Source organism: Schistocerca americana, chromosome 3 (assembly GCF_021461395.2).
Source record: "Schistocerca americana isolate TAMUIC-IGC-003095 chromosome 3, iqSchAmer2.1, whole genome shotgun sequence".
In the NCBI taxonomy this organism is placed as follows: domain Eukaryota; kingdom Metazoa; phylum Arthropoda; class Insecta; order Orthoptera; family Acrididae; genus Schistocerca; species Schistocerca americana.
The window spans coordinates 841183464-841201995 of NC_060121.1; positions in this window are offsets into that span (position 1 = coordinate 841183464).

Consider the following 18532-nt stretch of genomic DNA (forward strand, 5'->3'; position numbering starts at 1 on the left):
AACAGGATGCTAGGACACCTGTTAAGACACCAGGGAATAACTTCCATAGTACTAGAGGGAGCTGTGGAGGGTAAAAACTAAAGAGGAATTGCAATGTATCTAGCAAATAATTGAGAATGCAAGTTGCTTGTGCTACTCTGCGATGAAAAGGTTGTCACAAGAGAGGAAATCGTGGTAGACCTTACCAGATCAGTCACAAGACTGATGATTCAGAAAAGAACGTACGGCACAAGATGTAGACGGTGCCGATACAGCTACTGAAACCAAATAACGGAGCGCAGCAACGTTCTGAGTTTTCTCTTCGGTTTCTGGCGCGGATCGAAGTTGATGACGTGTGGCCGGGCAATATTGTATAGAATGACGACGCACGTTTTGTGCTAAGGGTGCAATGAATACGCAGAACTGCCGAGTTTGGTATACTGTTAGACCACGTACTGTGCACGAAGAGCCATTGTACTCGCCGTATGTGACTGTTTGGAGTGAATTCACAAGCATCTTTACTCTCGGTCGGTTCTTCTGTTTAGAGGTCGCGCCCAGAGCTCCTGTCAGGTGCACCGAGACGTCTGCAAGTTACCGAGATCTCCTTGTACAGCAAGAGATTCCTGCTTTGGAAGAGCGTAACTGTGTGGAAACCACTCTTTTCAAGCAAGATGGGCGACACCTCATTTCGCTCGCCCCGTAGAATATTTGCTTAATGCAACGTTTTTCAAACGTATTATCTCCAGACGTTTTCCACATGTATGGCCTGCAAGATCAGAATACATGAAACATTTGGCTCTGGGGATATCTAAAATAACGCATTCATCAGGAATATCGGTCTCTACCTCATCAGAAGTCCAGTATACAGGAACACATTGCTCAGATCCCACCGGCACTGCTGCGAATAGCTGCTGATCACGTCGTTTTAAAGAGACGGCACCTCGTCGATGTCACCAGTGCTCATATTGAACAAATTGTGAAAGCGGCGGCTAATAATAACATCAACATTATGCCTTTGTCACTTGTTTGACCTATTCTGCCGACATGCCACTCCTAATCCATTACATATGGAAACATTTCTGAGACGCCCTGCTAAACCCGCAGGACAGGACAGGTAGTTTAAGTTGTGGAAAGGGGCCAAAATAAGCGGCTGTCAGTTACACTCGAACATACAACCCTTTAACATTATAAGAGCCAAGAAAATTAAAAAAAAAAACACAGCTTGTCAACGGCACTCCCTTGTCTTCCTTAATTCTTTCTCATATCACTAACCATTGCGTCACAATAGTTTCTCTAGTGACGTTATTTGTCAGCAGTTGAAATGGGCATTTTGCAGTACATCGTCGCTGTTTTTTATTCTTCCGTATGTTTTCTTGTAAACATGAAATATTCAATCTGCTTTGAAAATCCGTATCCGTTCTGTCATTAGTTATTGTGCGGTTGTCACTGTATTGTGAATTTTCGGTGTTACCTGCTCTGTGTTATACAGTTTGAACATATTGAACAGAAAGAAATGACATGTAAATATCTACCTCAATCAGAAGTAATATATTTTCAATCAAAGACATCGACATTTCGGAAATTATTGGTCCTTGCTCACATGCTTTAGATTCTATATCAGTTATATGGATACTTTCATGTGATATCTACAACAGGCCTTAAAAAAGTATATATATATATATATATATATATATATATATATATATATATATACACTCCTGGAAATGGAAAAAAGAACACATTGACACCGGTGTGTCAGACCCACCATACTTGCTCCGGACACTGCGAGAGGGCTGTACAAGCAATGATCATACGCACGGCACAGCGGACACACCAGGAACCGCGGTGTTGGCCGTCGAATGGCGCTAGCTGCGCAGCATTTGTGCACCGCCGCCGTCAGTGTCAGCCAGTTTGCCGTGGCATACGGAGCTCCATCGCAGTCTTTAACACTGGTAGCATGCCGCGACAGCGTGGACGTGAACCGTATGTGCAGTTGACGGACTTTGAGCGAGGGCGTATAGTGGGCATGCGGGCGGCCGGGTGGACGTACCGCCGAATTGCTCCACACGTGGTGCGTGAGGTCTCCACAGTACATCGATGTTGTCGCCAGTGGTCGGCGGAAGGTGCACGTGCCCGTCGACCTGGGACCGGACCGCAGCGACGCACGGATGCACGCCAAGACCGTAGGATCCTACGCAGTGCCGTAGGGGACCGCACCACCACTTCCCAGCAAATTAGGGACACTGTTGCTCCTGGGGTATCGGCGAGGACCATTCGCAACCGTCTCCATGAAGCTGGGCTACGGTCCCGCACACCGTTAGGCCGTCTTCCGCTCACGCCCCAACATCGTGCAGCCCGCCTCCAGTGGTCTCGCGACAGGCGTGAATGGAGGGACGAATGGAGACGTGTCGTCTTCAGCGATGAGATCGCTTCTGCCTTGGTGCCAATGATGGTCGTATGCGTGTTTGGCGCCGTGCAGGTGAGCGCCACAATCAGGACTGCATACGACCGAGGCACACTGGGCCAACACCCGGCATCATGGTGTGGGGAGCGATCTCCTACACTGGCCGTACACCACTGGTGATCGTCGAGGGGACACTGAATAGCGCACGGTACATCCAAACCGTCATCGAACCCATCGTTCTACCATTCCTAGACCGGCAAGTGAACTTGCTGTTCCAACAGGACAATGCACGTCCGCATGTATCCCGTGCCACCCAACGTGCTCTAGAAGGTGTAAGTCAACTACCCTGGCCAGCAAGATCTCCGGATCTGTCCCCCATTTAGCATGTTTGGGACTGGATGAAGCGTCGTCTCACGCGGTCTGCACGTCCAGCACGAACGCTGGTCCAACTGAGGCGCCAGGTGGAAATGGCATGGCAAGCCGTTCCACAGGACTACATCCAGCATCTCTACGATCGTCTCCATGGGAGAATAGCAGCCTGCATTGCTGCGAAAGGTGGATATACACTGTACTAGTGCCGACATTGTGCATGCTCTGTTGCCTGTGTCTATGTGCCTGTGGTTCTGTCAGTGTGATCATGTGATGTATCTGACCCCAGGAATGTGTCAATAAAGTTTCCCCTTCCTGGGACAATGAATTCACGGTGTTCTTATTTCAATTTCCAGGAGTGTATATATATATATATATATATATATATATTTCCAGGAGTGTATATATATATATATATATATATATATATATATATATATATATTTCCAGGAGTGTATATATATATATATATATTTCCAGGAGTGTATATATATATATATATATATATATATATATATATATATATATATATATACACTCCTGGAAATTGAAATAAGAACACCGTGAATTCATTGTCCCAGGAAGGGGAAACTTTATTGACACATTCCTGGGGTCAGATACATCACATGATCACACTGACAGAACCACAGTCACATAGACACAGGCAACAGAGCATGCACAATGTCGGCACTAGTACAGTGTATATCCACCTTTCGCAGCAATGCAGGCTGCTATTCTCCCATGGAGACGATCGTAGAGATGCTGGATGTAGTCCTGTGGAACGGCTTGCCATGCCATTTCCACCTGGCGCCTCAGTTGGACCAGCGTTCGTGCTGGACGTACAGACCGCGTGAGACGACGCTTCATCCAGTCCCAAACATGCTCAATGGGGGACAGATCCGGAGATCTTGCTGGCCAGGGTAGTTGACTTACACCTTCTAGAGCACGTTGGGTGGCACGGGATACATGCGGACGTGCATTGTCCTGTTGGAACAGCAAGTTCACTTGCCGGTCTAGGAATGGTAGAACGATGGGTTCGATGACGGTTTGGATGTACCGTGCACTATTCAGTGTCCTCTCGACGATCACCAGTGGTGTACGGCCAGTGTAGGAGATCGCTCCCCACACCATGATGCCGGGTGTTGGCCCTGTGTGCCTCGGTCGTATGCAGTCCTGATTGTGGCGCTCACCTGCACGGCGCCAAACACGCATACGACCATCATTGGCACCAAGGCAGAAGCGACTCTCATCGCTGAAGACGACACGTCTCCATTCGTCCCTCCATTCACGCCTGTCGCGACACCACTGGAGGCGGGCTGCACGATGTTGGGGCGTGAGCGGAAGACGGCCTAACGGTGTGCGGGACCGTAGCCCAGCTTCATGGAGACGGTTGCGAATGGTCTTCGCCGATACCCCAGGAGCAACAGTGTCCCTAATTTGCTGGGAAGTGGCGGTGCGGTCCCCTACGGCACTGCGTAGGATCCTACGGTCTTGGCGTGCATCCGTGCGTCGCTGCGGTCCGGTCCCAGGTCGACGGGCACGTGCACCTTCCGCCGACCACTGGCGACAACATCGATGTACTGTGGAGACTCACGCCCCACGTGTTGAGCAATTCGGCGGTACGTCCACCCGGCCTCCCGCATGCCCACTATACGCCCTCGCTCAAAGTCCGTCAACTGCACATACGGTTCACGTCCACGCTGTCGCGGCATGCTACCAGTGTTAAAGACTGCGATGGAGCTCCGTATGCCACGGCAAACTGGCTGACACTGACGGCGGCGGTGCACAAATGCTGCGCAGCTAGCGCCATTCGACGGCCAACACCGCGGTTCCTGGTGTGTCCGCTGTGCCGTGCGTGTGATCATTGCTTGTACAGCCCTCTCGCAGTGTCCGGAGCAAGTATGGTGGGTCTGACACACCGGTGTCAATGTGTTCTTTTTTCCATTTCCAGGAGTGTATATATTGTTTCAGTAAGAGCGTGAAAAGTGTAAGAATACACAGATAATGCTCAACTGAACAGTTTGAGGTAGGGAACCTCGGTTTGGAGAAGCCAGCTTAAGGAGATACGGAAGTAAACTTGTCTACCGCTTTGTCTAGCATTACTGCTTTCCAACTTATTTACAACTAACATGCCTACATGTTTACACATACTGTGCTGTTTATTTACATGTACATTCTTTATTTCCTGCAAGGAAACAAGGAGGACGAGCCTGATTACTAGGAAGTCTTGATGGAGCTTTTGTTTACTTTACATATACATAAGGTGGCTCTGTTGTATCGTATTTACATTGTCCCATGACAGAACATGCTACGAATCAACGACAGACCCATTCATTGCTCAGTGCCATTCTGAGATGTAGAGTACAATAAGATGGAGCAGTAGCGGTACAGTTTCGCAAAGCTCACTGACATGCACACTGCATATGCAGAAGTATGTCGCAATGCTCTCGCCGCTGAAAGCCTGAACAGGAAATCATTTCCTAACAGGCATCATCCGTCACGCAGAGTGTTTATTTCTCTTTAGCGACGAATGTGGGAGACTGGCTCAATGGAAACAAGAAACGAGCGATCTGGCACCATGAGGACTACACCAGGGATATCTGTCAGGATGCGCCAGAATCTTGACCGCCGATGTCATGCTTGCATTGAGGTTGATGGCCGTCAGTTTCAGCACATTTTGCAAGACGCAATACAAATGGTACACTCATTGTGTCAGTGATGGTATTTGCAGTTAACTGTAACTAATGTAAGTAAAAAAGTGCACAGGAAGGTGATTTAATTCTTATTATCTCCTTAAGCTGGCTTCTCCGACCCCAGGTTCCCTGCTTCAAATTTTGTACACTCTTACGGAAACGCCCTGCGTAGGGTCAATTACCTGAAACTTGCACCACAAAAATTGAGGAAATGGAAAGCGCCAGTGACGTGCGGTTTTCACAGTAAGGATTGGTAGTCAGTGACTCGTCTTGTTAGCCAAGAAACAGATTGTAATAATACATAAAAAGTGTATTTTTGCGCAAATATGCACTTCTTAAATGAAACTATGTCTACTGACATTAAAAAATAAAAGTAGGGTAAATCAGAATGTCAGTGGTATTTGTTGCAAGAGTGTAGGGAGAGTGGCTTACGAAATATCGTGGTGTATGCAAAGTGTAGGAAGAAGCATGCAGGCCGTTCTTGTACGGCGTATGCGGCAAGATATCTCAATGACGTCAAGCATCTCGGAAATCTCTTCAACCAGTTACGTGAACGTGGTAGTGGAGCACCTAGATAACGTACCAGAGGGAAATAAGTGACGACACAAAGGGGGAAATTAATGTTCTTGCTGCTGTTTCAGTTGATCCGCACGTTAGCTTCTGCGCAGTTGGACGACGAAGTGTCATGAGTCAGGTAAGTGTCTTATGCGTTCTCCATCGACATAGGTTCCATACCTATCACATCTCGCTTCATGAAGAGCTGCAAGGAAACTACAATGAGAATCCTGTTGTCTTCTATACACGGGCATTTAGACAGAATGCTCCAGTTGTTATCATGTATCTTTTCCAGAAATGAAGCCACATTTACCAAATCATAGCCGGCCAGTGTGGCCGAGCGGTTCTACGCGCGTCATTCTGGAACCGTGCGAGCGCTACGTTTGCAGGTTCGAATCCTTCCTGGGGCATGTAAGTTTGTGATGTCCTTAGGTTAGTTAGGTTTAAGTAGCTCTAAGTTTTAGGGACGCCCGGGTTCCCGGGTTCGATTCCCGGCGGGGTCAGGGATTTTCTCTGCCTCGTGATGACTGGCTGTTGTTTGCTGTCCTTAGGTTAGTTAGGTTTAAAAAGTTCTAAGTTCTAGGGGACTGACGACCATAGATGTTAAGTCCCATAGTGCTCAGGGCCATTTGAACCATTTTAAATTTTAAGGGACTGATGACCTCAGAAGTGCTCAGAGCCATTTGAACCATTTGAACCAATCATAGCCGGGTAAACCGCGGAAATAAGCGTTTTTAGTCTATTAACAGTGGCCGTTGGCTTTATTAGGTGGCACGTCAGCGTCCATGGAGTGTAAACGTGTGGTGTGGGATAGTAAACCATCAGCTCATAGGTCCGTTTTTCATAGACGAACAGTGAACGCGCCCAAGTATCGCAGCATCCTAACAGACTATCTTCCACTCATGCTAGAAGACATTCCTCTGTGGACTAGGAGAAACCTGTGGTACCAACATGATGGCTGCCTAGTGCTCGACGTACTACAGCATATCTTCCCAAATTGTTGGGTTGGCTGCAGAGGACCTGTACCTTGGCCGGCCTGTTCCCCAGATTTTGTGCGTGTATACTTTTTTCTGTGGGGAAAGCTGAAAGGCGCTGTCTACAAAGACATACTAACTACATCCGATCATATGCGACGCCGTATTACTTCAGCCTGCTCGGACATCTCCGCTCAAATGCACGTGTGTAGCAATCGTTCTATACCAGCCTGGAAGCGTATATTGCCGCTGCCAGTGGTCATGTTGAACACAATCTGTAACGGTCAGTTGTCTCGTTACTCCGCATAACTAGCGCATGCGCTTGTGTTGCCCTTTAGTGTGTGCTATCACAGGTATTGTAGAAATGCCGGTGTGGGAACTTTTCAGAATAAGATATCGTGTAAACGAATCGCACTGTAATACTGCAGTAAACTTCACTGACATTCTGATTTACGCTAGTTTTAGTTTGATAATGTCAGCAGGCAATGTTCCATTTATTTTTGCAGAAAAAGTATACTTTCTGAGTATTATTGCAGTCTGTGGATTGGCTAATAATACGAGCCCCTGACTATCAATCCATTCCATGAAAACCGCACGCCAATAGCACTCTCCATTTCCACAGTATTTGCGGTGCAAATTTTAGGTGATTCACCCTTTATACAGGGTGGAGAAAAATTGTGCCACGAAATTTTAACCGTGGATAGCTGATGCCAGTAGGAATCAAAATTACAAATGTTATGTAGGTCGACAACGCACCATTTTTAAACTACGGAAACTTGGTGCCACGCCACCCTATTGGCCTGGGATTGCCCTGTTGCCGTTCGTCGGTTGACGGGCAGAGGTATGGTTGTCGGTTCACACATACAAACGTCCCTCGCCCCGTCACTGCCCCAACGTGATACGCACACGTGTCGAATAGGTCTTGCTGTTTGTCTACACCTCATGTCCGAGGCATTCAAACGTAAGCTTCGCTTCGGAGCACATACAAGTCACTTGCGATTTAGTCATACAGTAAGCATGGCGGCACAGTACTCGTTTGAAGAACGAGACATGGTTTTTGTTTATGGACTAGCCGACGGTAATGCGCATGAAGCTTGACGGTTGTATGAGGAACGGTTCCCAGCAAGACGCCACCTACACCCGCAAACGTTTACAGCAATTCACCGGCGACTTGATGAAACAGACTCTTTAGCGGGATATCATGGTGAGCTGGAAGACGACGGGATGCTGCATTTGAAGAGACTGTTCTTGAGCGCTTCGAGGAAGCACCTACGACAAGTGCTCGAGCGGAAGGACACACCATGGGGGTCACTTATCGGTTACTCTGGGATGTTTTGATCGATGACGGTCAGCATCCATTTAATTTCCATCCTGCCGAAGACCTAATTCCTGTGGCGTACTACGAACACTGGCTAGGGTTTGCCGGTGGTTTCTGCGACGTGGTGCGCGAGATCCCGACTTCCCCACCGTTGTGTTGTTTACCGAGTGCACCTTCCATCGGGATGGTCTTTACAACACACGAAACATTCGTTGAGGGGCAAGGGGAAATCCTCACGTCACGTGCGACCACGGACACCAGGAACGATTTTCGCTCAACATTTGGCCAGGCATTGTGGGTGACTATCTGATTGGACCGATCCGTCTACCTCCTGGACTTACTGGGGCAAATTATCTTCGCTTTTTGTAAGAAACTCTACTCAGCCTGCTGGAAGATGTTCCCCTGGACATACGTCTACGCATGTGTTTGCAGCATGATGGGGCGCCCGCACATAACAGTCGTGCTGTGAGCGAATATTTAAATGAACTCTTCGACGGCCGGGTAATCGGCAGGAGTGCTCGGAGGACATGGCCTCCGCGACCAGCAGACCTCACGCCACCGGACTTTTTCCTGTGGGAATTCTTCAAGGTTTAGTTCACCCAACCGGAAGCGAATCACCTACAAATGAAGAGGAATTAATGGATCGCATTCCACTTGCCACCAATCACATCAGGGCAATGCCCGGAATCTTTGAAAGTGTTCGGCAAAATGTCTTTCGACGTTATCAAGCTTGTATCGCGTCAGAAGGTCGCCAGTTCGAGCGCCTGCTTTAAGTAAATAATGTCCTAGCTATAAGAAAGCTCCTTATCAATTTGTAAAACACTTTCTGTATGCGAACCAACAGCTGTTGACGGGTTTGTTCCCTGTATGTGTTACCATGAAACTACAATGGATGAGTCGGTATCCCGGCGGATTCGCCCCCAGTCCCCCAGAGTGGAAGGGTGGCGCGCTACCATCGACGGTGCGGTCCGCCTTGGATACATCGCGATCTCCAGCAGGCAAAGCATTCGCGGTCATGCGTTGTCCAGAGCATCCGGCAACAGGGCAATCCCGCGGCCAATCGGGCGCGTGGCGCCTAGTTTCCGTAGTTTAAAAACGGTGCGTTGTCGACCTACACAAGATTAGTAATTTTGCTTCCTACTGGCATCAGCTACCCAGGGATAAAATTTCGTGACACAATTTTTCTCCACCTTGTATATGTGTTGAGTCTGGTATGTCATGTCTATGAGCACGACGGCTCTTACAATTATTTCAGTGCGGATGCACATTATGTGCGAACTCCTGTAGAAATAAGGATAAATTGCCAGTAGGAGGTGGTTGGGCAAGGACGCTACTTGCGTATGACAGGATGAGAATTTGGGTCAGCTGAGAACCATCCCAGGATAGCCGAGGGGCTCAAGGAGATGGCTCACATTAAGCGGGAAATACGAGTTAGAGTCCCTGTCCGGCACAAATTTTCACCTGTCGTCTTTCGATTTATTTCAAAGCCCGAATGCGGTTAATGTCAGTGGAGTCTCTTAAATCAATGTCTATAAAACATTAAAGAAAATATATGATAAAAATAAGTTAACATTGTAAGATGGCAAGAACTATGCCCCTTACACAAAGTCATTAAAGTTCACCTAACTCACGTTGAGCGAACAGTAGAGCGGAACAAAAATGACTGACAAGGCACAATGCATCTTGCAGAGGGTATAGTATGGACGTATTGGAATAATTAATGTCGGGTGATGGTTTTAAAGTAATTCACACGATGTGAAAACTTTGTGGAAATTTGTCGATTTACTGGAGGCTACTTTATCCCAGGGAAGCTGTGACCGGCTGGGAAACGGCGAAGGGAAGTGACAATAGGCAGCTTAGGGCAGCTCAAGCTCTGAGAAAGCGGTAACGGGGCGTGGCCTCCAGCTGCCTTAAGATGAGTGACAGTGAGTGGGTGGTTGACCCCATGCTGGTACCAAGAAGCAGACGGAGAACTTGTATGCCTATTGATAAATGTCCGTCATCCGATTTTCAGTGAAACATGCGAGTAAGCCATGCAAAGCTATGGTGGAGTGGTCAACAGAGGCCATTATATGTGTGTTCGTGACTATAGAAACTTCATGCTGAATTCACGGTCCACAGAGTCTGAAGTAAATCAGGTGAAGAGCGACAGAATGAAATACGCAGGCCTCCGATGGGAACGTAGGACCAAGGAATTTGAAGTACTCTCCTGGGAGTCAGAATTCCAGAAAAATTTGTGTTTTGTGCAGATGCTAATCTTGATGGGTGGCCTGGGAGGAGCTAAATAGCAGAAGTTGAGAGGAAAGGAAATTTCGTGGGAATTCATTCACTTCCCAGAGCAGGCATTGGTCGGCACTGGGAAGCAACGCATAACTAACGTGACTTGCGCTGCAATTGGTGTAAGTGATTTTGCTGGAGGGGAAACCGAGGTGAAGAGTGGACTGGGAGAAGTCCCCATAGAGGTCTTCGGTTCCGAGCTTGCCTACAGTGTGAACGTGGCGTTCTTTACTCAGCTTTCCTGAGAAAGACTGAGCATCACTGCAGTTTAGGACTTAGCAAATGGAACGATTGAGCTTGAAGATAGGAAGTTTTGGTTCAGCTATGTACTGAGCAAGATAGCTAGATGAGCGCAACCTTGCAGCACCACGAGGTCGGCCAACGTCCGCACGACAACACCGCTCCGCCACGCTATATTCGGTGATATTGCACCCGCTCTGGCCACCGATTAATTTGTTGGATCACATCGGTAAAGTTTCCATGAGGGTTTCATGGACCATGTATTGTAGAATTCTTCTCACACTTCGCATTACGCCTGGGTCAGTCGATTGGAATTACTTTTGAATTATCGTGTTTTACTCCATTCAAACGCAATTTATTACCACTGTCTGTTAGGAGAGTCATGTAATTTGATGATTGAAGGTCGTGAGTTAAAATAAATCTGTGCTATCGACTGCATCTGTTTTCAATCAAGTAGTTGAAATCCCAAGTCACTTTCTTAATTAATTTTATGTTCAACATTTGCATCTGGTGTTCAATAGCTGAATATAACATCAATGTGCACCCCTTTTAATTAAAAGGGATCAATTCTGAATCAATTAATGTCAACAATGCCACCGCAGTTCAATCAGGAGTCACAGGGCCTTATTACTTTCTTTGCATTATCCGACATTGCGGCAGTTTTGCACTCTCTGTTGATCTGTTAGTCAATTACCTGGGGTGAACACACGCCAAAACCAGATAAGTGACGGGTGGGGTGTTACATATGGCGACCCTGCCGGGACACGATACTTCGGGATTTGCTAGGAAGTAGTCTTGAGAAAGGACATTTTTCCACGTGATCCATTGCTTAGTCATTTTTAATTGAAAAACGGGTAGCATTAGTTACAATAAGTTACATTGTCTTCTTCATGTGCTGTCCTTTCAAACTGACACTTACGGGTGCCTGTGCATTGTATTTGTGATTTGTTGGAGTACTTACGATGTGCAGTGCCGTAATCAGCCGATGCTGAGCACACAGAACACAATCATTGGTACTAGCCTTTTTGGGGGAAATCTTCATGAACTGTTTGTCGGGTCATTGCTCACACCCAGTGTATCAATTTGTGTCCTGATATATGTTCTGTGTTATATAATTATTGAGTGTAAGGGGTACCTGGGTTTCGAGTTTTCGTGTAACACAAAAGTGCAAATGATAACGAGGGGAAAAGCCAAGACAACGGCGGAATATAATCAGACTGTTACTCGGGAGAACTTGGGTGTTAGTAGGGAATGCTCTACCGATGAGCGTGACGAACGCGAGTTGCAGCTTCCTGAAACTGTGTCTCATGACTGGTTTAGTCCGCTGAATAGCAAGGTCGTTGATTCAGGCAGTGATACTGAGGGCTCAGGTGACGCAGGGAGTACAGGATTAATCAATAGGTATGGAAGATCCAGCCTAAGAAGCCAGAGTGTGTTGGGACAAAACGGTGTCCTACCATTATCAAACGATTCACACAAGTGATCCGACGGGGGCGCGGAGACGGTACTTGTCTAGATATCGAAGGGTTCCTCAGAACAGTGGAGAAGAGTCGCATTTTCAACCACAAAAGAACGAGGATCAAAATGCGGCTACTCTCAAAAACATTACGGTCCTGTTGCAACAGATGCAAACCGTGAACTTAGAGCGTCAAAATAGAGAAAGATATTGCCATCATCAAACGAACGGCAATTGAAGCCAAATTAATTGCGAAAGGTGCAAGGAAAATAGCGAGAGAAACACGGGACTCCACGCAAAGCAAGGCAAACGTAGGAAGGGTCATGTTATCAAGGCTACAAAACCGGATAAAACGTGTCGAAGAAAAGCAACAAGAGCAACCGGACATAGGGTCTAACGAGATGTTGAAAGAGGAGGTGGCGACATTAAAAAGAAATTTAGAGGACGAGGTAAAACGTCTCATTACAGAGACATCAGGAAAGGAGAAGGGTGTAATTACTGCGTCGACTGAACCGTCACTTGTCGGAACACAGATAACCGCTTCACGGTGTGTCAAAGTTGACACTACAAGCAACGGGAGCCACGCCTTCATTCACAGCTCTGAGGCAACGACCGAGGTAAACACGGACAGCGCGCAGCAGTCCAGTGAGCACGATTGCTGCCGGCTGATTAGATGTACCGAACAACTGTCGAACAAACTAAGGGTGAGAGATGACGTTAGCGCTTCGGAACCAATTAGTCCACGTCCCTAAGTTCATACGAATCGTAAGAACGGTCGAAATGATAACTGGAATGAAGACCGGTTTGACTACAAGCATTTGGTATCAGTCCGAAAGTTCCATCAGTACAAGGACGAAGGTAATAGCTTGCATCTAAAGACGTTTATGGGACAATTCGAGTTATCTTTGCCCCCACACTGGCCATTGATGTACCAGCTGGATTTTGTGTGCTCCCATATGGAGGGCGCGACCGCTGAGTACATGAGAAATGTAGCGAAGACGAGCGTCTCGTTCGAAGAATTCAAAAATGCCTTCTTGGGCAAGTATTGATCTAAAGAAACCCAAGAAAGGATCAAACAAGAAATTATGATGTCCAGAGATATGGAAAGGGCAGGGTACCGGAGTCCGGTCAAAATTTTTGAAAATATGACAAAAAGGAACCAGTACCTAGACAACCCATGTAGCGGTGCGGAAATCATCAGATTATGCTACATGAAACTTCCCATCTCGTATCAACAATTACTTGCCGGTCGTTGTGGTAGCGATACTGAGGTATTTAAGGGCATTTTGCGCGAACTGGAATTCGCATTTCCATACGAACAGGCGCGGGAGATACGCCGACAGCGTGAACAAAATAACAACCGTCGCAATAATGGACACCAGTGGGATAGTAGGCCAGTGCCGAACTACAACGGCCACAATCAAAATTAGAGGAATGGCAACTCGAAAAGAAGGTACACGGAAGAAGAGCGACACTCTCCGGTGAAACATAATAAATTACAAAGGACCTGGGGCGGTAATCAGCAATCGGGAAGGAACAGGAATAATAGTTACCAAAATAACAACCAGGAAGAGGTCGAAGTCCGTCCTCCGAAGCCTGATCCATCCCACCTTAACGGGCAGGATTACGAATGACTAGACCAGAGCGCTGACAGGAGTTATCGAATACGAGGATGTCACCGAGTTACTCCTCGAAGAAAAGGAAGGGCAACAAAATAAAGAAATATACCCAGTAGTCAAAATCAAAATACGAGGTGACTTAACGGTGGCCGCAATAATTGATAGTGGAAGCATGCTTTCAGCGATCTCAGAAGAGGTATTTAAGACATGTAAGAATGTACTGAACCCACCGACTCTTGCCACACAAAAGACGAAGGTCAGGGGTGCATTACTTGGAAAGAGTATAGAAATATCTCAACAGACACGTTTAGAATTCGAATGTCAGGGACATCAGTTGACTGCTAATCTTTTTGTCATTCCTAAACTGTCCACCGATATTATCATTGGTATGGATTTCCTATTAACGAACAAAGCCATAATCGATTTGGGTCCAGGAGAAGTCACATTAGGAGAGGGTGGCAAAATCCATCTTCGTTTCGATGAACAAGCAATCCCAGGGCAGATACAAAAGAGCTGTCTCAGACTACAGTTTCCAAACCAGGAGGATTCAACAGGTGAAGCCGACGGCGGACAGGACAATCGAGATAGTACTTCGAAAGAAGCACAGTTAGTAGAAATACATAAGGAAATAAGCGAGAAATTGCAGGGCATAAAGGTCGTAAGAGACGCAGACAAATAAGGGTTAGACAACGTGCTAAGAAGGAATATTGAAGTTTATCTCCCCAAGACGGGCTCCATAAAGGGCTATCAATATAAATTTGACGTAAAGAGGCACAAACCGTTTCGAATACCGCCGTACCCGATTCCGTGGTCGTACCGAGACCGTGTTTTTATCGAACTCCAGCGGATGCAGAGGGAGGATGTGACAGAGCCAGCAAAGTCACAATATAACAGCCCCCTCAGGATCGTAGACAAAAGGAACGGGGAAATTCGACTTGTGTTAGATTCCCGGCAGATCAATACGAACTTAGTTCCGGAAACTGACAGACCCAAGAGGCTCGATGAGTTGCTGCAGAAATTCCATGGAGTTTCGGTGTTTTCCTCTCTGGATTTGAAATCCAGCTTCTGGCAAATCGAGTTGGATCCAGAATGTAGAAGATACACGGCGTTCATCGCATTTGGTAGATGCTATCAATTTAAGAGGCTCCCCTTAGGCCTGAATATTTCGTCTCCAGCATTTATAAGAGGATTAGGAACAATTTTGGATGAGGGGTTAAGGAAGAGAATAACATGTGTAAGTAGGCTGTTTAGGTTTTTATGTTGGTAACGCCACGTAGCGCTCTACATGAAAATCACTGACTGTGCTGTGTGAAGGCTGTGGTTGGTTGCATTGCTGGAGCCCGTAGCATTGCGCAGTTGGAGGTGAGCCGCCAGCAGTGGTGGATGTGGGGAGAAAGATGGCGGAGTTTTGAGGGCGGATGATCTGGACGTGTGTCCATAAGAGACAGTAAATTTGTAAGACTGGAGTTCATGAACTGATATATACTATGACTTTTGAACACTGTTAAGGTAAATACATCGTTTGTTCTTTATCAAAATCTTTCATTTGCTAACTATGCCTATCAGTAGTTAGTGCCTTCAGTAGTTAGAATCTTTTATTTAGCTGGCAGTATTGGCGCTCGCCGTATTGCAGTACTTTGAGTAACGAAGATTTTTGTGAGGTAAGTGAGTCATGAAAGGTATAGGTTAGTCAGGGCCATTCATTTGTAGGGATTATTAAAAGTCAGATTGCGTTGCGCTAAAGATATTGTGAGTCAGTTTAAGCCCAGTCATGTATAATTTTTCTAAGGGGACGTTTCATATGTCGACCCTTAGCCGAGGATACCTCACTGGAATCTTCTGATTTTTTTCTTGTAGTTTGTGTAATTAGTGTAGCTTTTGTTTATTGATAGCGCTTAATTGTAGAGTGAATCTCCTTTGTAGTTGCAGTCTTTCATTGTTGTACAGTAAAACAGTTGTGGCATGCTTGTACATTTGCACCAAGTATTTCGCAGCTGCGCTTGCGATTAACTATATATTATTTTCAGTGCTATGTTAATGTGTTTTCTTAAGTTTGCTCTTAAAATAGTGCTTTTCTGTGTTATCGTGTGAAATATTGTGACAATTATGGCGTGTGAAAAACGTAATACTAGGCTTCAAAGTAAACTGAGAAATGACAGTGAAGACGAAAGCAGGGTGGTAGCGCCACCGTGTAATGAGTTAACTAATGTTCAACATAGTAATTTGGTAATTGTGCATATGGAAATGGAGCGGGCGGCAAATAATGGTGTAGACAGTGAAACAATTAGTGGACAGGGAAGCATTATCGATCGATCGGTCGGCAACAGCTCGCCTCAGGAATCGGGAATGACAGGACACAATCTTGCAAATACTGCAGATTCAGGTTTTGGGTCCTCACCGTTTTCTCAAATAAGTCAAGACACATTTTCTGCTTGTCAAAATGTGAATGTTGTCGGTGCAAATTCACTTCCGAAAAGCACTGAGGAACATGTTTCAGACACCAGTGCATTGTTATTACAATTACTACAACAAATGGGACAAAAGCTTCAAAAGTTAGACACATTGGAACAAAAGCTTCAAAAGTTAGACTTGATGGAACAGAATCTTCGAAAGCTACACACAATGGAACAAAATCTTCAAAAGTTAGACTCAATGGAACAAACGCTTCAACAAACACGTGAAGATTTAACTGCAGAGTTGCTTAAAATCGAATATAAATGTCGAAAAGTCTGTAATGACGTAAAAACACAAATTTGTGAACATTTTAAACCTATTTTTTCGCGTCATGAGAATGCATTACAGAATCACGAAGCAGCTATAAAAGAACTACAAACTATTGTTCATGAAAATCACGACACCTTGCAAGCTAAAATTGACTCAGTTGCATCTACCGATTCGGTTACGGAACTTGCAAAAACTCAGGAAAACTTAAAGGACACAGTAGATACGATTTCAACACAAATGGACACTCTGAAACTTTGTTCAGAAAAACACACTGAGGAAATCAGTTCTCTACCCGAGAAAGTAGCCGAACTTTCGAATCAGTTCACTAACTTATCTACAAAGGTAGATGATAATCTGAATGACACAAGACTCGTAGCCTTCACTGTCACAGAAGAGTAGGAACAAATTAGAAAATTCAACCAAAATGAAATCAAACCACAGTTCAAAAGAGAAATCCGGGAAGTACAAGATCAGTCGACACAGGTAATACAAGAACTACATATTTCAGAGGACACTCGCGCTCCAATACGGGAATAGGGACATAGAAATACGGAACAGCCACAAAATAATAAGACAGGGCACTTCAGAAATTATGAAAGAAATTGGCAAGGTACACCGAATTTTGAGATGGAACCGCCGAAAAGAAGTAACAATGACCGATGTGCGAATCGCCGACATGATTTTGACTATAAGCTGTTCATTACTACACGTAAATTCAAAACATTTAACAATTCTGGCAACGATATTCATCCACAAGCATGGCTCCATCAATTCTCTCATTGTTTTCCTCTCAACTGTTCATTGGAGCACAGGTTAGAATTTATGTGTGGCTATTTAGAGAATGAACCAGCTGTAAGAATGCGATCGGTTATTCACGATTGTCACAGTGAAGGAGAATTTCATCATGCCTTCCTCTCAGCATATTGGTCTCAAGCTACACAAGACCGAGTAAAACATAGCATCATAATAATGAAGGATTTCGAATAATCTGAATTTTCCAGGCTTGTCAAATATTTCGAAGACATGTTGCACAAGAATCAGAACCTGTCAAACCCATACAGCCCCTCAGAACTCATCCGCATTTGCTTAATCAAACTGCCTGAACATTTACGACATATTATTTTGGCAGGACGTTGCAAAGACGACATTGAAGCTTTTCAGGGACTCTTACAAGAATTGGAAATTGACACTGACAATCGCGGGATGCGAAAACCAGAGCACAACAATTACAGAAGACATCCGTCACAATTCCGCGATGAAAGAAATAATAACTGGACACGACAAGGCTATTCTTACAACGCAAATCGTGACCAAAAGAGACACCACCTGCATGACAACTGTTGGTAGAATAATAGTTACGGAGAAAGATCGCATTTCCGTAGTAATGAATATGACAGAGATAACCATAGAAACAAACAATATGGGAACCAAAACAATTATTATCAAGGGAGACAGAGTAACTTCAGACGCACAGTTCAGCGCGCTGTTACGATTCAGGGTTCAGGGAGAAATTCTCCACTATGTGACCGGCAAGAAAGAAACTATGGAATCTACCAACATGACGACAGACGAAATAATCCTAACGACAGACCTGAATTTCATCAGAACTGGCGGGATTCAAACAGGGCAGGGCCCTCTCGACAAGGTGAATTTGTAGAAGTTAGGTCTCCTAATCCCAAAAACGACGCGCGCCAACAAAGAGACAGACAATGACTCGCACCACAGGCAGCCACGTGCACCGACTGGCTCAGAGCAGAATAACATAGACGCTAACCTAGAGAAAAATTTTTGAATTCCGTACTGACGTATACCGCATAATAATTGCATTCAAGTTTAAACTCTGAGTACTATGAAGAGTAAAGGATTGCACCACATTTCATATGTAAAACCGTTTATTGAGAGATAATCTGTTTTTTTAACTTAG